We start from the raw sequence: 21,229 nt of genomic DNA on the forward strand, positions 1-21,229 counted from the left end.
TCAGCCCAGAGCCTGACGCGGGGCTCGAACTCACGGACCGCGAGATCGTGACCTGGCTGAAGTCGGACGCTTAACCGACTGCGCCACCCAGGCACCCCTACATTTATCTTTTTTAATTAGTGTTTTCATTTCCTTTGGGTAAACACACAGTAGCGGAACTAACTACTGGATTGTATGGTATTTCTGTTTTTAATTTTTTGGGGAACCTCTATACTGTTTTCCACAGTGGGTGCACCAATTTACATTCCCACCAACAGTGCGCAAGTGTTCCTCCTTTTCCATATCCTCACCAACACTTTTTATTTCTTGTCTTAAAATTTTTTTTTAATGTTTATGAGAGAGAGAGAGAGAGAGAGAGAGAGAGAGAGAGAGAGAGAGAGAGAGAATGAGTGGGGGAGGGGCAGAGAGAGAGGAAGACACAGAATCCAAAGCAGGCTCCAGGCTCCAAACTGTCAGCACAGAGCCTGACGCAGGGCTTGAACTCACGGACTGCGAGATCATGACCTGAGCCAGAGCTGGATGCTTAACTCAGGCAACTCTATTTCTTGTCTTTTTGCTTCTAGCCATTCTGACAGGTATAAGGTGATATCTCATTGTGGTCTTGATTTGATTTTCCTGATAATAAGTGTGTCTATTGGCCATCTATATGTGTCTATTGGCCACATGTCTATTGGCCATCTATATGTCTTCTTTTGAAAAATGTCTATTCAGGTCCTCTGGCCATTTTTAAATCAGATTGTTTTGTTGGTGTTAAGCTTTATAATTTCTTTACATATTTTGGATAATAACCCTTTATCAGATATTTCATTTGCAAATATCTTCTCCCATTCAGTAGGTTGCCTTTTTGTTTTGTTGATGGTTTCCTTGACTGCACAGAGAATATTAAAACAATTTGTCCTCAGTTACTTCATGGCTATAACTTTGGAAAAAGAAAACCTTAAGGTTGTCCCAAAGGATGGCTATTTCAATTTTATAATAAAAAGAACTTTCCTTTCTTTAGAGAGAACAAGCAAGCGAGCAGGGGAGAGGAGCAGAGTGGGTGGGGGGAGAGAGGGGGAGAGAAAAAGAAAGAGAGAATCTTAAGCAGGCTCCACAGAGCCCAACACAGGGCTCGATCCCATGACCCTGGGAACATGACCTGATTTGAGATCAAGAATCAGATGCTCAACTGACTGAGCCACCAAGGTGTCCCATAAGACCTCTTATTTCCAAGGGGTTAAGTAGAGCAGCTTAGCCCAGAAATAAGTAATGGCCTAGCCTGCAGGATTTGACATCACTATTCATTGGCCTGAGGCCCTGAGTCTCCTCTGACTATTCTTGTAGTCTCTATGCATTTTCTAGTTTTCAAAGAAAAAAAAAATCTTTTTTGGATGTAAGTTGAAGAATTACAGCTGTTGAGACCATAATAATCCCCAAATTAGGAGACAGTATGAGTAGCACAAGTTAGTACTTTGATGTTGAGGATAAACACATAATTAATAATTACTTCTTATAAGTATCAGAGTCTTAGGATACACATTAACTACATTTGTTTACTATGTCACCTGTATCTTCCTTTGTAGATGAGGTATGTTTCTAAAGAACAAAATAAGCAGAATCCAATTAGAGATTAATTCATATTCCAAATGTGCTGGGGACGAAATTGAAGGAAATTTTTTATGTTGTGTATAATCATTTTTCTGACTTAGGATTTTCTGAAGTATGTGTGAATACTGCTTGCATGATGAGCAAGCAGTAGAAGCAGGCACTATCACTGAAGAAGGACCCTATGTTAGCCCAGGCCCTAACAAATGGGGCAAGTGAGAATTTAATGAGACTGCTTACAAAAGTCAGGACAGAAAAAGCCACAGGGATGGTATTATGCCCCAAAGCTAGTAATAGCCAGTAGGCTTTAACTGGGGAGGGGAAAGAATGCTCACCAGAACCTGGAGAGTGTAGCTATACAAGAAGGTCATCCAACAAGAGCTGTGGCCTTTGGTAGAGGGATGCAACCATGGTGCACTGACCTGATAAGGAGAGAGTCAGTGGAGTTAATATTGAACCACAATTTCACTTTCCTTTTGCTTTCAAAGACCCTGCAGGTGTTTGCCAATGGTTGAACCCAACAGAGAACCAGAGGACGAGAAAGTCCACTGATGCAGTCCAGACAAGTCAACCTCCAGGGACACAGAACAGGGTGATTTGAGCAGGACAGAAAGTGGATCTGATCCTAAGCCCCACACCAGTGGAGATCCTGCTGCTACAGGTAGACACATAAGGGTCAAAGTTGGAAATGCAACCCACTGTGCTGAGCCTCAGCTATTAAGAGGTCTACATCTGGCTTCTGAATTTTTTGGTTTGGTGAGAAAATTTGAACTCTGGTATCAGTCATGGGCTCTACAGCAGTTGGGTGTCTGTTGGACAACTATTCCTTCCGCCTGGGCTGAAGTATGGGGGGTATTTTCCCTTCTAAACATGCAAAATTCTATCCATGAGTCTCAATACTATGTAATATGTTCCAAAAAAAAAGTATTTCATCAATAAAAACTAAATGATATATAGATACTGTGATTAAATACTTATAGCGGAGGCCGTCTACTACACATGGGTTCTGAAAAATGGGCATCTTCATAGGACTTATGTGAGTATTAAATGAGATAATAGGCATGAAAGAGCTTTTTAAGCTATGAAGTAGTATTCTGATGCTAGTTGTTCCTATTAAAATATATGCCAACCATAGGGAGGTGAGGGATAGTGTACTGCTTGGTAAGACCTCATTGGCTCTGCAGTCGGGAGCTACTGTTTATGACTCTCAGCAAGTGAGAGAGGAGAAAATATTTTTTAATAAAATTGTATTATTAAAGTTCTATTTTCCCATTAAATTTACTGTCATTATTTGGACTATTTAGTTGGATAGTAAAATATAACAGAAGTAGAGATACGAATATAATGCATTCAATACTTGTTTTATGCTATATAACATTAAACCAAATAATACATTGCCACCTTGGTATAACAGAGCTATTGGAGAGCATCAGTAAAAGACTTCCAAGGGTATATTTGGAATTTCCCACAAAGCACTAGGTCCTGCATACTGCTCCTGGGCAAGTCCTACATGTACTTGGCAAACAAGAAGTCAACAGGGGTCCTTCTGCCTTCCCTGCATCACTTAGGAATGATAGAACCATAGATTGTTAGAATTGCGGGGAGCAAACGTTAGGTCATGACTCCCATTTTTCAACAGAAGTAACTCATTCTCATTAGTTTGTCAATTCACTAGGAGAATGCAAGTATCATTTATATCTGTACCTCATCCCTCCTCTTTCCCTTCCTTCTAGCTTCAAAATTTAGTTCAGAACCTGATATAATATGATGCAGTTTACTTTTTGGATGGGAGAACTTTACATACACACCAACACACACATTCACACAGAGAGAGCAATATGAAAAACAATATATTAAAATCAATAGCTAACATTTGTTGAGATTATTGCCACTCATTCTTCTGCCCATGTCACCTGTATTAACTTTTTTAATCCTCACATCAACCCTTTGAGAACAGCATTATTACTAACCTGATAAGAACTGATAAGAAAGTGATGCACTGAGAGTTCAAATAATTCACTACAACTACTAAGTGGTAAAGACAGGAGGTGAACCCAGCTCCAGTTCCAGTCCCAAAGCCTGGGCCTGAGCTTTTAGTCCAAGCCCATGGCCCCACTCACAACACTCTACTGTCAATATTCTAATGGGCTTCTATTTAATTAAGAAATGTCTAAGTCAGAAAAATATGGACTCAACTCACGTTTTGCTTCAGGCTGAGGTTCTACATTTAGGATAAAGCTAAAACTTCCTGGTAACAAATAAAGATAAGTGGAGAATTCTAAAATATGCCCATCTTCTGTAGGGTTGACTCCATTATATTTTAACACTAAACCTCTATGCCTGCGCTGTCTAATACTGTAGCTTCCAGTTACATGTGGTTATTTAACTTAAAATCCATTAAAATTAAATTAAAATTCGGTTCCTAAGTTGCTCAGGTCCATTTCAAGTGCTCAGGAGCCACATGTGGCTAGCGGCAACCATACCGGACAGTGCAAAATAGAACATTTCCATCACCACAGGTTCTTTGTACAGCTGTGCCCTGTGTGTTTTATTCACCTGAATAGATTTGTTTGTTGTGAGAATTAATAAGTATTGTGGCTTCCCTTTGTACATGAGGCTTTGCTAAATGCATAGAACTCGATTACTTCTTTTATTTTTTTTTTATTTTTTTTTTAACGTTTATTTATTTTTGAGACAGAGAGAGACACAGCATGAACGGGGGAGGGTCAGAGAGAGAGAGAGGGAGACACAGAATCTGAAGCAGGCTCCAGGCTCTGAGCCATCAGCACAGAGCCCGACGCGGGGCTCGAACCCACGGACCTCGAGATCATGCCCTGAGCCGAAGTCGGCCAGTTAACCGACTGAGCCACCCAGGCGCCCCACGATTACTTCTTTTAAAATAACAGGTTTGCTCTCATATTTTAGTAATGCCTGTGAATTAAATGCTTTAAATACATCTCATCCCAGTGATGGTTTGCCAGGATTAAATCTGAGATTTTTTTTTAAAAAGATTTTCCAGGAGACCATAACCAGGTGTCCAAAATAATGAAAGGAGCCAAAGGAATAATTTTCTTTTTTTTTTTTCCACCCAGAGTCCCTTTTATTCCAAGGTAATATTAACATTCAATATCCTTCCAGTACCTTCTCTATACCCATCCAGACATGCACACTCACATACAGACATATGCAAAATCTCATCTTTTGAAAATGAAGTGTATTGTACATATCATTCTGCAACTTGGCCTTCTTGCTTATCACTGCATCATGGACACCTCTCCAAGTTGGCAGATAGCAATAAAATATATTTTTTTAAATAGCTGCACAGTCTTCTCTAGTATGGATGTGGCATAACTAATCTCTCCCTGATGGCAGAAACTGATTTGGTTTCCAGTTTAGAGCACTGGAAGACACTGAGGCAAATGAGCTGTAACATGCATCTGATCTCTACCTCCTGATGTTTGCTTTTCAGAGATCCTCTGAAATTGGATGGTTAAGTCAAAGCATATGTATATATTTTTTTATATTGCACAATAACTTTCAAAAATGGTAACAACCGAATATCCAGCCAGCAATGTGTAAGACTGCCCATTTCCTAACATGCTTACTAGTAATGGGTACTTTCTTTTTTTTTCAATATATGAAATTTATTGTCAAATTGGTTTCCATACAACACCCAGTGCTCATCCCAAAAGGTGCCCTCCTCAATACCCATCACCCACCCTCCCCTCCCTCCCACTCCCCCATCAACCCTCAGTTTGTTCTCAGTTTTTACGAGTCTCTTATGCTTTGGCTCTCTCCCACTCTAACCTCTTTTTTTTTTCCCCCTTCCCCTCCCCCATGGGTTTCTGTTAAGTTTCTTAGGATCCACATAAGAGTGAAAACATATGGTATCTGTCTTTCTCTGTATGGCTTATTTCACTTAGCATCACACTCTCCAGTTCCATCCACGTTGTTACAAAGGGCCATATTTTGTTCTTTCTCATCGCCCTGTAGTACTCCATTGTGTATATAAACCACAATTTCTTTATCCATTCATCAGTTGATGGACATTTAGACTCTTTCCATAATTTGGCTATTGTTGAGAGTGCTGCTGTAAACATTGGGGCACAAGTGCCCCTATGCATCAGTACTCCTGTATCCCTTGGGTAAATTCCTAGCAGTGCTATTGCTGGGTCATAGGGTAGGTCTATTTTTAATTTTCTGAGGAACCTCCACACTGTTTTCCAGAGTGGCTGCACCAATTTGCATTCCCACCAACAGTGCAAGAGGGTTCCCGTTTCTCCACATCCTCTCCAGCATCTATAGTCTCCTGATTTGTTCATTTTGGCCACTCTGACTGGCGTGAGGTGATATCTGAGTGTGGTTTTGATTTGTATTTCCCTGATAAGGAGTGACGTTGAGCATCTTTTCATGTGCCTGTTGGCCATCCGGATGTCTTCTTTAGAGAAGTGTCTATTCATGTTTTCTGCCCATTTCTTCACTGGGTTATTTGTTTTTTGGGTGTGGAGTTTGGTGAGCTCTTTATAGATTTTGGATACTAGCCCTTTGTCCGATATGTCATTTGCAAATATCTTTTCCCATTCCGTTGGTTGCCTTTTAGTTTTGTTGGTTGTTTCCTTTGCTGTGCAGAAGATTTTTATCTTCATAAGGTCCCAGTAATTCATTTTTGCTTTTAATTCCCTTGCCTTTGGGGATGTGTCGAGTTAAGAGATTGCTACGGCTGAGGTCAGAGAGGTCTTTTCCTGCTTTCTCCTCTAGGGTTTTGATGGTTTCCTGTCTCGCATTCAGGTCCTTTATCCATTTTGAGTTTATTTTTGTGAATGGTGTGAGAAAGTGGTCTAGTTTCAACCTTCTGCATGTTGCTGTCCAGTTCTCCCAGCACCATTTGTTAAAGAGACTGTCTTTTTTCCATTGGATGTTCTTTCCTGCTTTGTCAAAGATTAGTTGGCCATACGTTTGTGGGTCTAGTTCTGGGGTTTCAATTCTATTCCATTGGTCTATGTGTCTGTTTTTGTGCCACAAAGGAATAATTTTCAAGTACCTAAGCAGTTTCAACAGTCATTTGTGGAGAATTCAGAGTTGAAATTGTGTCATTGCTATTTTCATAGTTACCCTTCTTTGAACTCTCTAATCACAGGACGAGTGAAGGTAAAAGGCAGAGAAGTAGGAAAAGGCTAATGGAGGGAAGAGTGAACACAACCAGAAGTTGCTACTAAATCACCAACAGCTCTTGTCACTTCTCAGAGATGACTGCATTACAGATAACCAGGATAAAAATTCCAAGAGGAGCAAAGAACTCTAGACTCTGGATCCAAGGTCCAATTCTAACTGAGAAGTAATTAAAATCACAATAAAATCCTATTGCTTTAGACTTTTAACATTGTTCTGTTCTCCTCACTTAATACTGTTTTTGCTCACAGAAGCAGTCCTAAGTTTTAATTTTTTAAGATAATGATTCAATCCAGATGATACCCTTCAAAATGTATGATAGAACATTTTGGGTTTTACCAAGAATAGAAATTTGAAATTGGCAAAGATCAATCATTTTTCACCTGTCCCATGTCATTGTTTTGGAACGTGAATTTGACTTTATGCTAGAGAGTAATCTAAATCTGTTACTTAATTATTCATTGGGGTAGTTTCCATTTCTATTCCCAATATATAGCTGAAATTTGCAGACTACTAAAGGATCCTTGATAAGTCCCATCTGTTCAAGGTGAGGATGACAAAGAAGAACATCAATAAATATTAAATATTTATTCTAAGTGTTAAAAAATAATAAATGAATAAGACAGTTCTAATGGAAAGAAAAATAAATGTCAAATAATAACTGTGACAGAAACCAGGATGTAGTCCCTCAATACAAAGATTAATATTACATAGGATGGAATTTAAAGATGTATTTCACTGTCTCCCTTCAGAAATTATAATCTGAACTCATTACAAGTGCATGTTTTAAAAATATCTGTCTCTAAAAAGTGGTGCATAAATCATTTTTTTAAAAAAGAAAACATTAAAAAATTCCCAATACAAGTTACTATTTGAAATAATACTGGTAATGGGGCGCCTGGGTGGCTCAGTCGGTTAAACGTCCAGCTTCGACTCAGGTCATGATCTCATGGCTTGTGAGGTTGAGCCCCGCGTAGGGATCTGTGCTGACAGCTCGGAGCCTGGAGCCTGCTTCAGATTCCGTGTCTCCCTCTCTCTCTGCCCCTAACCCACTCGCATTCTGTCTCTCTCTCTCTCAAAAATAAATAAACATTGAAATAATACCGGTAAATCTATTTACAAAATGGAAAATCCTTTTGAAATCCTAATGATTGCTTTATTATTGTACTTGTTTCGTTAATTTGAGTTTTCTTCTGTTTCAGTGTCTGGTTTGAAGCCACTAGTTAACTCAGGAGCCATCGCTTTTCATAGCTCTTGGTAAATCAGCCTGAGTAGTTAATATATCCTTATAATTTGTCCTGGGCTTAAAACCAGATAACCAAACTTGTTAAAAATATGTGCATAATAATAGCAATTTTTTTTAACGTTATTTATTTAGTTTGAGAGAGAGAGAGCACACCCGAGAGAGAGTGAGCAGGGGAGGGGCCAAGAGAGAAGGAGAGAGAGAATCCCAAGCAGTTTCCACATTCAGCATGGAGCCTGACATGGGGCTGGATCCCACATTGCGAGATCACGACCCGAGCCTCACACCTGAACCAATATCAAGAGTCAGTGGCTTAACCCACTGAGCCACCCAGGCACCGTTAGCAACTGGGTTTTATACGAAGGCTTGAAGAATCTTCTTATAAGTAAACTATAAGGGTTGGTACATGGACTTTATGATGCCTATTCTGGCTATGTGGAAGCATCCTCCCACTTTTCTGGTTCTCAGTAACTACTGGCATGTTTAGCTGTTCTTAAAATATAGCATGATCTATAGCCACAACACCTTGTAAAGTGAGGACAAGAAGAAACAACTCTACCCAAAGAACGTACAAAATGCCAGTGGCCCTTTTGGCCTAAAAGTTTGTCTGTGACAATAGCTTTGAAGGGGCTGTAATTATTCTTTTGTGAGTACTACTTCCAAAAGGAATAGATATAACATAATCATCATCTGCTTCCCTTCATAATCCATTAAAAAATCTTATTCATCGGGGCGCCTGGGTGGCGCAGTCGGTTAAGCGTCCGACTTCAGCCAGGTCACGATCTCGCGGTCCGTGAGTTCGAGCCCCGCGTCAGGCTCTGGGCTGATGGCTCGGAGCCTGGAGCCTGTTTCCGATTCTGTGTCTCCCTCTCTCTCTGCCCCTCCCCCGTTCATGCTCTGTCTCTCTCTGTCCCAAAAATGAATAAAAAAACGTTGAAAAAAAATTTTTTTTTAAAAATCTTATTCATGTGTTAAGCTTGTTTTTTATTAAACCTTAAAACCTTTATCTTGTCACTAACAATATTATAAATGACCTCTTAAATACGTATGTTTCTTTCTCTAGAAGAGAAGCTTGCTGAGTGTAGGGGCTATCTTATAACCGTTTTCCCCAACACCTAGCATGCAACCCGACATTAATAAAGTTCTTATGAATTAATGAATTGAGGTAAAAATGCCTTCAAAATTTAAAAGTAACACTTTAAAAATTTTGTTCCAAAATGCTTTCATGCTTAAGGTGATGGACATCTATAATTCAGAATTTATGCACCATGAGTTTGTAAATATCAACCTGTGTTCATTTATACTGATGAGTCTTATAAGTTCCAGCCTACATTCCTAAGGCAGGAAACACATACCCCTTGAATCATTTTAACTGATTCTGATCCATCTTCAACTTCACACCATCTTTCCCCAAGATTACCACCCAGAATTATGCTCCAAATGTAACTGCTCCCATGGTTGTGGATTAAGGAGAACATATTGTTTTTTATTTCATTGCTAGACCCTTTCTGACGATGACCAACATGTTAGTGGGTCATGAACATACACTGCGTACATCTCATCAGTGAATAACTTGCCATTACTACAAAGTTCCTCTCAGAACTGTAATGAATTAGAGCATAATAAAGACCAATATATTATAAACAGTTGCTTTCCCCATGTCAATTACATTATGCTTATGATGTGTTGTAATAGGAAAGAACGTGGAGTTTCAAGTTGGAAGATCTTATTTGAATCCTAGCTCTGCCATATATTTTTTAAACAAGTTATAGAAATACCTCATTTGTTCATTGGCATTAATAAACTTCTCTTTTAGGGTTGTTGTAGATGCAAATCAAACTAGCAGGTGTCTTTTTAAATTTACAATAGTCAAGACATGGAAGCAATCTAAGTGTCTATCAGTGGATGAATGGATAAAGAAAATGTGATGTACACACACACACACACACACACACACACACACACACACATACACTCGAATATTCAGCCATAAAAAAGAATGAACTCTTGCCATTTGCAACAACATGGTTGGACCCTGAGGGCATTATGCTGAGTGAAAGAAGTCAATAGAGAAAGACATACCATATATGACCTCACTTAGACATGATATCTAAAAAATAAGACAAAAAAACCCAAGCTCTTAGGTACAGAGAATAGACTGGTGGTTGCCAGAGGTAGGCGGTAGTGTGGGCAAAATGGGTGAAGGGGGTCAAAAGGCACAAACTTTCAGTTATAAAATAAATAAGTCATGGGGATGTAATGTACAGCATGGTGACTACAGTTAATAATACCATTTTGCATATATGAAAGTTGCTAAAAGAGTAAATGTTAAAAGTTCGCATCACAAGATAAAAAATTTTAGAATGATGCATTAAAATAAATGTTATTTATTGTGATGATCATTTCACCATATATACAGATACCTAATCATGATATCATATATCTGAAACTAATAAAATGTAATATGTCAATTATAACTCAAAAACAAAACAGACATTTTATTGAGTGCTTACTATAAAGACTCTGAAGTCTTTAAATGGTTTCTTTCTGTCATCTTGGCATTTCTCACCAAGATACGTTTAATTTCAATGGGAAAATAGGAACATTTCATTCTATACTCACACTCTCTGATTTTTAAAAAATCATTAAATAAGAATCCTAGCTAAACCTGGTAAATTGAATACAATCTCTAGTTCTCCCCATCCCCACACCAAACCACACTAACATGAAAGTAAGGCAAAAAACAAAAAAACAAAAAAACCCCAAAAAACAAAAAAACCCAGCAGGCAATAAAGTGGGTGAATCTCAAAAGCACTATGCTAAGAAAAAAAAAAAAGCCAAACACAAAAGGCTACATACTATGATTTCACTTATGAAATTCATTTATAGCACAGACAAAACCACACGGACAGAAAATACAACAATGGTTATTAACAAGGGCAGGGGAGGGGGACCGACTTGGGTGTTTTCCTCCCTAACTCAAGAACTGAGATCTTCAAAAGGCATTCTGAAAGCAAGGTCCCTGAGCTTCCCTGAGCAATGGCAGAACCACCAGAACACATCGATAGCCTTCCAAAAGGCTCATTGGAAACCATCAGTGTTCTAAATACACTGCTTTTCCTGACACTTTTACCAGAATGCTTTTGATACAGACAAAGTTCATTTTGGTATGTGAATTGTAGCATTCATATTGCTTTACAACTTTCCACGTGTGTATATGTTAGAATTAATTTTTAATTAGAACCCTTTAGCATCCTTTGAGATAGGGGTGCCTCAAGGTGTTTCTAAATGAAAGTGAATAAGCATGAGTCTAGAGAATAAAAGGAGATAAGAATTTAGCCTATCAAGCTTACATGTCTGTAGAATCTAAAAACCACCCCTAGAGTTTTCCAGCTCAGAGTCGGTGTTGAGTTAAAGGTTATGGTAAAGATCCAGGATCTGGTGGCAGAAAATGGTTAAGGAAGGAGACACTGGTTATATCCTGAGGGTTCAGAGACAGACACATAATCAGCCCATGAATCTTTTCCCTCCCTTACTGAGGCAAATCAAAATGTCCTTCGCATAAAATCTAGGGTTTCTATCATCCTTTTATTATTTTCTTTCCTTTCCAGGCTTGCTTTCAGAATGAATTTTTTTTTTTAATTTTTATTTTAGAGAGAGAGAGAGAGAGAGAGAGAGCGAGCGCACATGAGCAGGGGAGAGGCGCAGAGGAAGAGAGAGAGAAAATCTTAAGCAGACTCCACACTCAGTGTGGAGCCCAAAGCAGGGCTCTATCCCAGAACCCTGGGTTCATGACCTGAGCCAAAATCAAGAGTCCAACACTCAATTGATGGAGCCACCCAGGTGCCCCTCAGTATGATTTTTTTTTTTTTGAGAAAGAGAGAGAGGGCACAAGTGAGCAAGGGGCAGAGAGAGAGAAAAAGAGTCTGGGGAGAGGCAGAGAAAGAGAGAGAGAGGGAGAGAAATGGAACTCACCCAAAGTGGGGCTCATGCTTACCCAATGTGGGACTCGAACTCACGAACTGTGAGATTATGACCTGAGCTGAAGTCAGATGCTTAACAACTGAGCCACCCAGGTGCTCCTCAGTATGAATTTTTAAATTTTATTTTACTGAATAAATTCTGGAACATACCCCACATCTCTTCTGGGGTGATCCCACCCTCCCTACTCTATAATTTCCAACTTCCATTGCAAGATTTTTCCACAGAGCCCTTTTTCACTTGCCCAGCATAATGAAAGTAGATTCATCGGTGAGAATGGATTTTTGCAATGAAGCATCCTTTCAATCTTACTAGACTAAAATGAATTGAGCACCAAAAATTTAAATATGAAAATAAATCATTAAATTAAGTACCTTTGAGGAACCACAAAGCCCTTATACCTAGTAGACTCAATGGCCTTCTTCTCATAATCATAGAAATAACAATAGGGCTAGGATGTTCCACTAATTATACATAACTTAGAAATTAAGCCACTTACAATGCCTTGGACAATCCAGGTTTGGGGATTAGTGGCTTTTTCCTTCAGCCTACATATGTCTAATCCTGTGGGACAAAATTAAAGGCATGATTGGTTGTGCACACAGAGAAGCTCAAAGAGCCTGATTATTTTTTAACCCCAGTAGATTCAGCTTCTGATTCTGATTTATTCTCTTTTTCTCTCTTTCCTTACTCCCAGTCTAGGCAAAATCAAGAGAAAAGCCAAATTCCACAATAGCTAGGGTTTAGTTTGAGAGTCAAAGGGGTAGAATAAAAATGTATTTAGCATTCTCCTAAATAGGCCTGCCATGTTACTGGCTTTATTTCAAGACCTTTCTTGTTGACATGGCAGTATAATTTAATTAAGGGAAGGTGCTACAAAAAGAGAAGTTGAGAACGAAATTGCTGGCTAGGGATGACTAAATTGAGAGTCAAGTGGTACCCTAGGCTTCCTGTTTTTCTGACTTCAAACTGTTTTCGGTAATTTTCCCTGGGGCCCTCCAGTCTTTTTTTTGCTTTTCTGCTACTGGACTCTCACTGCTTTTTCACCCATGATCCCTACATTATACAATTCTAGGAGGCCTCATTCCCAATGACAGCCCTGCTTTTATTATTTCTCTCTTCTGCAAATGATTCTCAAAGTTGAAACTATTTCCCACAAGATCCACTGATGTCAACTGGCTGTTTCACTTTGGGGAATTACAACCAAGTGTTTTAAACACACGAGTAACACTGTAAAGGAACTAGAGTAGTCCTTCCAATACCCTTGCTGCAATAATCAGAATATCTGTGTCTCCCCAAAGTTTGTATGTTGAAATCCTAGTCCCTAAAAGTGATGGTATTAGTAGGTGGGGCCTCTGGCAGATGCTGAGGTCATGAGAGTGGAGTCCTTGTGAATGGGATTAGTGCCCTTATAAAAGAGGCTCCAGAGAGATCCCTTGCCCTTCTGCCATGGCAGAACACAGCAAGAAGTCTGCGACCCAGAAGAGGGCCCTCATCCAACCATGCCAGTACTCTGATCTGACTTCCAACCTCTAGAGCTGTGAGCAATAAATTTCTGTTGTTTATAAGCTACCCAGTCTGTGGTGTTTTGTTACAGCAGCCTGAATAGACAAAGACACTCACTTAGTAACCATGCACTGAGAGTGTGCCTGACAATTATGATGCCACGGATGATGGACTAGAGATATATTAGACCATCCTACCCTCGAGGAGCATTCAACCTAGTGTTTCAGATAGGCGAGTAAAGAAGTAACTACAGTACAGGGCGGAACTAAGTAAGACTTTAAGAGCTGAGATTCAGCTAGAATCTACAGGGCTGTAAAATGCCCAGCACAGTAGATGGCAATAACTAACTGAAATAACTAACATACTGTGTTTTAGTGCAATAACTAAACTGGGGGGTGCAATAACTAACTAACTGAAAATATCAGGGGAAATCTCCATAGAGGAAGAAAAAATGTCATCAACAAAGTGGGGTCATGAAGTAAGAGTCACACCAGCAGAGAAGGGGTGAGGATGGGGGAGCTGTTTGGAGCACACATACGTTCCCATCGAACAGAATTTCATAAAGAAGAGAATGGAGGGTGGAACGGATTCTGTGAGCAATTCAAACAAATAGCAGCACTTACAGACTGAACTAAAAAAAATTAAAAGAAAAAGAATGGAGGGCAAAAAAATAAAAGGCATTTTCCAGGAATAGCAAGCAGTCTGGAATAGTTGGAACATAAGGTGCATGGAGGGCAGTGATCAGCACAGCTATAACTATAGGGTGGTGTTGCATCATGGAAGGTTTGGAATGCTGAGCTAACAACTCTCTTTTCTCTGATCAGATGAACTTGGCTTCATAAAAACCACGACTCATTACTCATGCAATGATCAAAAAAACGTTTGTTCAAGACCACAGTAATTGGAATGAGCAAAATATGCAGTTTCTGAAATCATGCTATTACTCTAAATAACGCTTACATACCTTATTAACAAAATAGTATTGTTTGGGGCATAAAACTGGGGTAGTTGCCTGTAGTACATTCATTGACACAAACCCATTCTTCAAAGCCACTTCTAGAAATCTAATGGTGGCCAGAAAGGAATAAACATGCTGGCCTTTGAGCAAAAAGGAACATGCCGTAGGAAACGTTCAACATACTGAGAGGCACTGCTAGTAAGAACAGCATCTAAGGGCTTCTGACAATTTTATATGTTAACAGGACCAGCTACAAAATTTGCAGGACCACTGCCAAATGAAAATGCTAGACGCTCTGTTCAAGAACTATTAAGAATTTCAAGACAGGGGCGCCTGGGTGGCTCAGTCGGTTGAGCGTCCGACTTCAGCTCAGGTCACGATCTCACGGACCGTGAGTTCGAGCCCCGCGTCAGGGTCTGGGCTGATGGCTCAGAGCCTGGAGCCTGCTTCCAGTTCTGTGTCTCCCTCTCTCTCTGCCCCTCCCCCGTTCATGCTCTGTCTCTCTCTGTCTCAAAAATAAATAAACGTTAAAAAAAATTTTTTTTTTTTAATTAAAAAAAAAAAAAAAAAGAATTTCAAGACAAAGATAGCAGAGCATTAAGCCATGTGCGGGGCCCTACGGTTATACACCCATGAAGCTGGTCTGATTGCCAACTGTAACTTTTAATGATAATCCACTTAGTTTACACAGCCTGGGTTGTGTAAAGCAGCTCTCACATTCAAGTGTGAACTTCTGCCACCAATTTACTCCTTAGAATTTAACCCAACCCCATCAGTCTGCTTTCCTCTCAGCCTTTGCCGGCAATGGTGACTACAGAGAGCCTGTCTTAGACAAGCACTAGCTTCCTCACCTATTCTTATAATGCCATTCTTCTGTACGCTGAAAATAGGCCCTCTCTCTTTAATCAGTTTTTAAAAAATATTTTAATGTTTATTTTTGAGAGAGAGACAGAGTGCAAGTTGGGGAGGGGCAGAGGAGACACAGAATCCAAAGCAGGCTCCAGGATCTGAGCTGTCAGCACAGAGCCCGACATGGCTGGAACTCACGGACGGTGAGATCATGACCTGAGCCAAAGTTGGGCGCTTAACCAACGGAGCCACATAGGGCCCCTCTCTTTAATATTTTATGTTTAAAATTTTACCTCTTCATAAAGTCTTCACTAATAGGAGGTAAGGTAATAAGTTCTCAACCACATCCAGGACTTAATCTTAAATCGATGCAATATTTAGGCTACTATTTCTGCAGAGTGTAAATAGAGCTACTACCACTACTGCTGATATTGATGAAGGTGGCCAAGCACCTAGGTTCTATGCTGGAAAATTGATCAATGGTGATCCCACTGCTACACGACTTCCTTGTTCTTTATATCTTAGCCCTATTCCTCAGCACGTTGACACTTTCCCCAAAGGAAAGAGGAGAAGAAAAAAAGACTTAGGTCAGCCAATTTTGTTACTTGTTAATAGGGTTGGTAAGAAAAAAACCTGCTAATGACTTAAATAAATTAATTTTTTATTAATTACAGCTCCTGAATTATCTGTGCATTTCATTTATTCTCCCTGACCCTCAATGATAAACTGACCATTAGGCTCATCTCTGTCAATTAGTTGGTTGTCCTAGGCAATAAAATCATTGAGAAAAGGCATCATGTCTTTTTGAGGTGTATTAGTACATCATATACATAGCGTTAGCTGTCAACAGAAAAAACTGAAACAGATCATTTACTGTAGTTGTGAATTCTTCCAAACTAATATGTGTATTACATAGAGCCTTAGGCTTCCTGCTATATTATCTGAGTGCAAGTTGTCACATTGTTCGTATACTACCATCACTGAAGAACTTCAAACAAGACCCTTCAGAGTGCTAAGTGGGATTAATTTGTTTAGACTTCACCAGTTTCAGAACATCTAAACATCTGAATCAGATATTCTGAACTGATTTGAATTAAACTCTTTGTATTACATTACCACTGTTTGTTTAAGCTACATAGGAATTATTTTGCTCTACGAACAGTTTCCAATGTACTATATATGTAGCTGATGTTTGGCACACAGTTCGTCTTTTTTTTTTTTTTTTTTTCATTTTGCCTTTCTGTTTTGGATTTGAGAAGACAATATACTACTGTACTGTGAATATGAGAAGAAGGCTTTTTCTTTTTATATGCAGAAGATATATCTAAGTACCTGAGAACATTTTCCCTTCTGAGTCACAGCTTAACAACATTAGCAGACGCAGTTCAGCCAGAGGGGAATTGAATAGCAGCTGAGTACAGTCTAATAATTTACTCTGGGGAAAGCCCTTGGAATTCAGAGGCACATTGCCCAGCTGGAGAGACAAATCTAATCTCTGCTAATGATGTTCCTCCTTCTCTTTCCTATCAGGGCTGGGCTTTTTACACATGCGCACATAATTATATATGCACACTCAGAGTCCAGTGAAGCCAAACAACACAGCACCCAGTATTAAATTACACAGTAAGACTTCCAGGCGTCATCTGGCTTCTATATCCTGTCCAATAAAATGCTGCCCATGTTCATGTTGTGGAGCTGTTAAAGGTCTCAAGAGTTCAAAACCATATACAGCTAAATACTAAAATTCAAAAGTGATAATATTATGGTGTTATTTTAGACCGAATATAATAAGTATGACTTCTTAAACTGGCTCAAGTGAACGAATACATATTAAGGAGACGGACACATGGACTTTGTCCTAAAAAAGACGTGAGACTGTTGACAAAAATGCACGCAATACAATAGGGAAATAGATGAAGGGAAAATAAGACTGAAAGGTAAAAAACAAAAAACAAAAAACAAAAAAGCCAAAGTAAAACCAGTGGACAAAGTAATTTGTATGCTAAATACTGTTAAAGAAGGTACAAATTTGGACCAGAGCTTTCTGTGGATCAAATGAAAGAGAAAGACACAATTAATTATTTGAGTAAGATAAAAACACACCAATTGTCCAGATGAAGCAGTTGCTACTCGTACTAAGACCTGTTAGGCCTTTTTTTCCATTGATCCACACAAAATGAGGAAGATAAAATAGCCTCAACAATATGTTCACAACAAATACAGCAGCATCTTTCCTGGGACAGTTTTCAGGACGCCTCTCCCTACAAGATATTCCAGAAGAGCAATGCTTACAGCAAGATTTTCCAAGCACTTAGAAAATCTGATTTAAACCAGAAGGTCATGGACTACATCTTCTTCAGGAAATCTTCCCTGATCATCATTTATCATTCAAGCTTTCAAAAAAACTGAGTTGCTGGAATGCTAATATTCTGGGTTTACGTGTAAAGGGTAGACCCATAAGTCATAACAATCAACCAAGAAGAAAGAGCTGATATCCTCCAATGAAAATTCAGAAATGTGACCAGAATTAGTGTCTCCAAACCTCATTTCCGTACAGAATTCGACCAAGAAAAATAAGCCTGACCATGTGGTTATAACATTATAATGTATAACGTTCTTTACACTCGGATGAAACTTTATTTTTTTCAATGTTTTTATAGGTATTTTTTTATACAAAGCCCTTTGCAAATACCATCAATTATTTTAAAAAGAATGAAGCAATTGAATAGTTAATACCTCTGCTGCTTTACTGAAGTAAATGGGGAGGGGGAGGGGGGAGGGTCACCATCTGGGGCTATAAATTATAATCCTGCTACATGGTAATGGATGGAGGGCTGATCCATGAAGCTCCCCTAGGAGAATCCATCTATCGGTGCAGCCATCCATAGAAGGCACTAAAGAAAAGGGCGGCTCCAGGTCCAGACAAGGGACTGCTGCAGCAAAAGGATACAGAGCTGGCTGATTTTCAAAAGCAACTCTCAGACATCACCCCCCCTTCACCCACACCCAATTTCTGAATTCAGGAAATTACAGGGAAAATTCTCATACTTTAAATACTGGCAATTAAAGGGAAAGTGAGGATTTGAGAAGTTCTGGGCAAAAAAAATTCTCAAGTGAAAAAGACAAACGATTGATTCAGAGCTGCTTCCCCTATCTTTAATGAACGTCCAAATATGTCTCGAAAAGAAAAAAGTGACATTATTTACCATAGAATGAAAACTACTGAGAGGGGAGACTGGCTGGCTTGTTGGTAGAACATGGAACTCCAACTCTTGATCTTGGAGCTGTGAGTTGGAGCCCCATGTTTGGGTGTAGAGATTACTTAAAAAAAAAAAAAAAAAAAAAAAAATATATATATATATATATATATATATATATATATATAATATACACATTTTATAAAAAATATTTTTATAAAAATATATAGAGAGTTTAAAAAATATTTGAGAGAGAGAGTGCACGCACACATGCAAGCAGGGGAGGGGCAGAGAGGGAGGGAGAGAGACAGAATCCTAAGCAGGCTCCACACTCAGCACAGAGCCCAACATAGGGGCTGGATCTCAAAACGATTAGCTCATGACCTGAGCGGAAATCAAGAGTCAGATGCTTAACTGACTGAGCTACCCAGGCACACCAACCTCCCAAAAATAAAATCTTAAAAAAAAAAACAAAAAAACAAAAAACTTCTGAGAAGTTAGCCTAGCAAAAAGCTTCATGATTTTGCATGCATCTGCCTGTATAAAGTTTTACATCCCAAACAAGGTGCCCTAGTAGCTGGTACTTCTCTTTTGCCTCTTAGGCTAAGGGATTTGTTGCTTTGGACAATTTCCTCCAAATATGATAATTTCATAAATGATATGAGCAACTAAGAAAACAAAAGGCAGAAATGATCCTAATAAGAAGGAAAACAGCGCTGAGAATTCAGTTTATAAAAATAATCAGAAAATTACAAGTGGAAAGAAAAACTTACAGTCAAGATACTTTTTGAGGTCTTACACTAAGCCTTAAAGGGCACCTGAGATCATTTTTAGAAAAAGAATCCAAGGGCTTCTGGGGGGTTCAGTTGGTTGAGTGCCAGACTTGTGATTTCTGCTAAGAGCATGATCTCATAGTTTGTGAGTTTGAGCCCCGCATTGGGCTCCTCACTGTCACCAGGGAAGCTGTTTGGGATTCTCTCTCTCTCCCTCTCTCTCTGGCCCTCCCCCGTGTTCTCTCTCTCTCTCTCTCTCTCTCTCTCAAAATAAATAAATTCTAAAAAGAAAGAAAAGAAAGAGAATACAAATTAGAAGTGCTAAAACAATATGGTTTTTTGGTATGTTGCTTAAATACCTAAAGCTTAAACCTATCACATCTCCTAAGATACTCAAGGACTTTCCCAGCCATTCTCACATCAGCTTTCACCACAGCCATCTGAGAAAGGCATGCATCAGATTTGCCACTGAACTCACAAGACTGCATGGAAAAACTCTCATTTCTGTGAGGAAGGTGACTGCTTATCAGATATTTTCTATTCAGCTCATTCATGATTCAACAAATTCTTTGTTAATCACCTACGGTGCTGGCTCCGTGTCAAGCAATGACGAGGAAGCAAAGATGAACAAGGTGGTGGACTTACTCTGAAGGAGCTGACAATCTATCAGAGGAGAAATAGATAAATAAATTATTGAAAGATGATGCTATTTAAGGGCAGAAAATGGATGGATGGACGCTAAAGTATGGGAAAGGTTACTATGGAGAGACCGGGAAAAATCTGAGAGTTATTTAGAAGATAGGATTGACAGGACACAGTGACTGGCTGGGTGTGATGGTCAAAGAGTTTTCTAGTGAGGAGGACTACATGCTGCCACTAATTGAGGCATAAAATCCTGAACAGGTGACAGCATGGGAACTTCAGTGAGAAGGTAACAAGCTATGGTTTCCACTTTCACATATTCGATCAGGCAAGGCAGCTGTAAATGGAATAAGGAAGTAGCTAAACTGAAACTGGGACAAAGGGCTGCAAACACTGTTGAGACAAACATTAAGAGAAAGGTTTCACATCATTGTTATACTCATATCAGTTATACATTTTATGGACTCACTTTACCCTTAGCTTGGTGACCAGTATTATCTCTCAAGGGTCATTTTATCATTTTCTTTTATCTCTTTCATGATCCTCCCGAATCTACCAAAAAGCTCTTCACCCTCCCCCACACCACACATCATACACACAAATAATCTCCTCCTACTCTTTCCTAAATCCAAGAGTGTTCCTTTCTTCAAATCCCTCTGTCTTCCATGAGCCACTTTCTGGGTCTCTTCAAAAAATCAGTGACGGCTAATGGGTATGACAGTGAACACAGATAATAAGCTACTTTTATCATTTAAGGCCAAGTCCATATTCCCATTTGTTATTTACACCTTTATTGTTTCATTCCTTCATTTAAACTTTGAATAGTGCACTTCTGAAGAGAACACTACTTCTGAGGGCTATGACTGTCAAGAATTAGGACTGTCTGATGTTAGGGCAGCACTGTTCCTAAGGCCTTACAGAGCAGCTCCTATTTCTATGAATATTGGAGTATATCTGCATTGACCCTGAGACTTTAGGTCCCAGGGAAAATGATTCTGATTCTGCATAAATCTGCAAGGGATAAGAAGCATGACTGCACCAGTACAAGAAAGAAGTTAGCACTGCAATTCAAGAAATGTTTCCTGAGTGCCCGCTGCATGCCAGGTGCGTACGATGCTTCTTAGAAGCTATGCGGGGGTATAAAGGTGTAAAGATGGCATCCTCTTTATCTTTTGGTATCCTCAGATATTTCATGATTAACAACAATGGTCCTTGCTCTCCAGAACTCAAGTCCAGTGGGGGAGATAGCCACAAACATAAATGAGGGCAGGCCATGATAAATGCTTATAACAGAGGTGCGAAGTACAGTGGGATAATAAATAATAGA

At 39.3% G+C, this 21,229-nt stretch overlaps 1 protein-coding gene across 8 annotated transcripts in view; it reads right to left on the reverse strand.

The window, feature by feature from the left end:
• The window catches only part of MAP3K13 (mitogen-activated protein kinase kinase kinase 13), a 170,754-nt gene that overhangs the window by 60,381 nt on the left and 89,144 nt on the right, over positions 1 to 21,229 (reverse strand). For 6 of the 8 annotated variants that reach the window (XR_006193180.1, XM_042903684.1, XM_042903682.1 and 3 more), the window contains one exon: positions 1,920 to 2,006. The exons of the other annotated variants lie outside the window; for them this stretch is intronic. The gene's annotated coding sequence lies outside the window, so the exon portion shown is untranslated. The remainder of the gene's footprint in view (positions 1 to 1,919; positions 2,007 to 21,229) is intronic. 8 annotated transcript variants of the gene reach the window in all.

This window comes from Panthera leo, chromosome C2 (assembly GCF_018350215.1).
Source record: "Panthera leo isolate Ple1 chromosome C2, P.leo_Ple1_pat1.1, whole genome shotgun sequence".
Lineage (NCBI taxonomy): Eukaryota > Metazoa > Chordata > Mammalia > Carnivora > Felidae > Panthera > Panthera leo.